The following is a 3,014-nucleotide window of genomic DNA, read 5'->3' on the forward strand; positions in this document are numbered from 1 at the left end:
CACAAATTTTTGTGCACCGGGCCTCTAGTATATATATAAAAAGCCAGAGACCAGAACAACCAGAACGACCAGTCGCTATGATGCCCACTGCAGCCAGCGAACGGCCCAATCGGGGGCGGGGCAGGCCAACTTCCTGCAGCCCCTCCTCCCAGCTGGCTCTACCCGCAATGGGCCTGCCCCACCCTGATCGGCATCCTCCCCACAGCCGACCCCACCCCCAACTGGCCCCCCCACCCCAATCGGGGGCAGGGCCTACTGGCCAATTGCCCATGGCCCCTCCCCCGAGCTGGCCCAGCCCTGATCTGTCCCTATCCAGGTGGGCTGGCAGGCCACCCAGGCCCGTTGTCTCCTCCTCCCGACAGGCCCGGATCAGCAGATCGGGGCGGGCCGGCCAGTACAAATTGGTGTACTGGGCCTCTAGTATTTTATAATTAGTTTAAATGTGCCATGAGATTTAAAAAAAGGTTGAAAATCACTGCTATAAAGGAACCATTCTGGGAGAAAAATACTCTGCTTAGCATATGCTCTGTTAGAGCCTTCAGTTAAACACACACACCCAAGAAGAACTATCACAAAGCACTCCAGATTATTCACATGCATCTGTCTCTTTAAGCTGAGTAGTATTTTATAATTAGTTTAAATTTGCCATGAGATTTAAAAAAAGGTTGAAAATCACTGCTATAAAGGAACCATTCTGGGAGAAAAATACTCTGCTTAGCATATGCTCTGTTAGAGCCTTCAGTTAAACACACACACCCAAGAAGAACTATCACAAAGCACTCCAGATTATTCACATGCATCTGTCTCTTTAAGCTGAACTCCCGACACTGAAGCAGACACAAGAGGTTGTGATGGAGATCACAGAATTTACAAAGAGCAAATGAATGACTTTCACTATAGCAGGAAAGCAACTGTACATTGTACATGCATTTCTTTTCCTCTTAAAATAAACCCCTGCTACCCACATGGTCAATATCACTTCAAGCCCAGAGTTGTCAGATAAACAACTCTGTGTACGCTCCTTGTAAGCCACCCAAGACATGAAATCATGACGTTTAAGGCAAGCTACCTGTTCAGCACCCCAGAGTATAATAGAAGCACGTGATAAAGATGAATATATGACCATCAATAATTACATATTTTGCAGTAAACACTCTGCAAGTTGTCTTGTTCTCTTTTTCATTTAGACCGTGGAAATTCATTTTGCACTTAAAAATGTAAAATGCAAAGAGATGCTGTTTAGCCTCGAGGAGTCACATCATCGTTTCTGCCTTTATCCCTGTCAGGGTTCTCAGCTTCTTTGAGGTTGTAATTGATTGCTTACAATGCCTCATATTCACACAATAATGACAGCTGTCTCCACTGCTCCTGGTCCTCCATGACTCCTTGCATGTTAAGTCTCAGCTCTTCTACAAAGCACCCCCTCAGCCCTTTATGGTAGAGCTCATCTTCCCTCCGTTCTCCCCTCCCTGCCCACTGTCCCTCGTACATAGGTTTGTCCAGATTTACAACTGCTTCCTCTTCCAGCCTGGGAACTCCGTGATGCTTCATGCTCTTGGACCTAACACAGAGCCCGGCACAGGAAAGGTTCACAAATCACTTGTGGAATGAAATGAATGGGTAAATGCATCGGATCCGCCCACCCTCTATAGTTTTGGGTTTTTTTTTTCCACCTGCATCATCCTAAAACTTAATGACCTTCAATTCAATGACCTTTCGGACAGTTTTCCGTTTCCTACCATTTCTTTGCATTTCCTGATTGAAGGGGATTTCTACACTGCTTAGAAGGTGTTTATGAAAACCAGTTTTAAGAATAAGGAAGACTATTGCTTTGCCACTCAGGTTTACACACTGGCTTTGTACTGGGTGATTTTGAAAACGGACAAGAGAAGGCCTTTACTCCCCAAATTCATATTCTATCGGAAAACGACAAAGAAAGGATGCCCTTGGCAAGGGCAGAGAGAATCCATGAGTTAATTTCATCATCCTGGGATAAATTATTTAGCAGCACTTAAACTCTGAAAGCTCTGAGCCGCCTACCTTGTGGTTTTATGGCACTCTCTTCTATGTTTACAACTTCCTGACTGTGAAGCAACAATTTAACTCCAACGTGCAAGATAAATACAACTGAAATTTACTGTTGCAACGGACATTCTTTAGCAAACCAAAAGATTGATTCTCCCACTGACACGAGATCATCATAAAGCCGCTTTCACAAAGGGGTACTTAGGAGCCATTCCAGAATTTAAAAGGGAGCTCGTCTTCCTCGGTTTACAAACTCCAGTAAGTAATGGCTCCCTTGCCGCCACGAGATGCGTGGGATCCCTGGGGCTACCCAAGTCCTGAACACTCAGACCCAGCTTCGACTTAACTGTCCAGAACCTAGATCTTGAACAAGAGATCATGCTGGAAATGAAAGCAGCTGCGGTGGGAGTAACGAGAGACAGCCAATAGGCTTTTCAAATAAATTCTTTCACTAGTTGAGAGTTTTCATGAGAGCGGATCAGCTTCCACTCTAAATTATGTTACTAGTACACTGTGAGTAGGAAGGTTCGGCACAGCAGTTATTTAGCTGGAATGACCAGGGTACAAAAGCTGGTGTTCAAAACACACCAGTGGACGAATCCCCAAGCTGCGCTCTTCTCCCCAGGGAAGGAGACAGGCTGGAAAGGGTAAGAAGAGGAAAGGATCGATAACATCGAACCTGCAGTGAATATTGATCATCCGCCCTGTGTAAGGCCCGCTGCGGCCGAGGGCCTGATGATGCCACGGAGGAGGGCGAGTTGGGGGGGGGGGCGTTTGAACCCTGCGATTCCACAAGCTTCCGAGTGCCTTCCATCCACCTGCACTAAGCAGATGTCCTGCACCTGCCATTAGGAGGCTCGTGTCTCTTTCGACTGCTCAGAGCAGCCAACAGGAAATTTAAAAATAAAAAAGACAGCAGCAAAACAGTGAGATTTCCGAACGGAGCGTTTATCAGCAGATCAGCAGCCTCACTGCTCCACAGACAAGCG

This window comes from Myotis brandtii, unplaced genomic scaffold (assembly GCF_000412655.1).
Source record: "Myotis brandtii unplaced genomic scaffold, ASM41265v1 scaffold185, whole genome shotgun sequence".
Taxonomy (NCBI): Eukaryota; Metazoa; Chordata; class Mammalia; order Chiroptera; family Vespertilionidae; genus Myotis; species Myotis brandtii.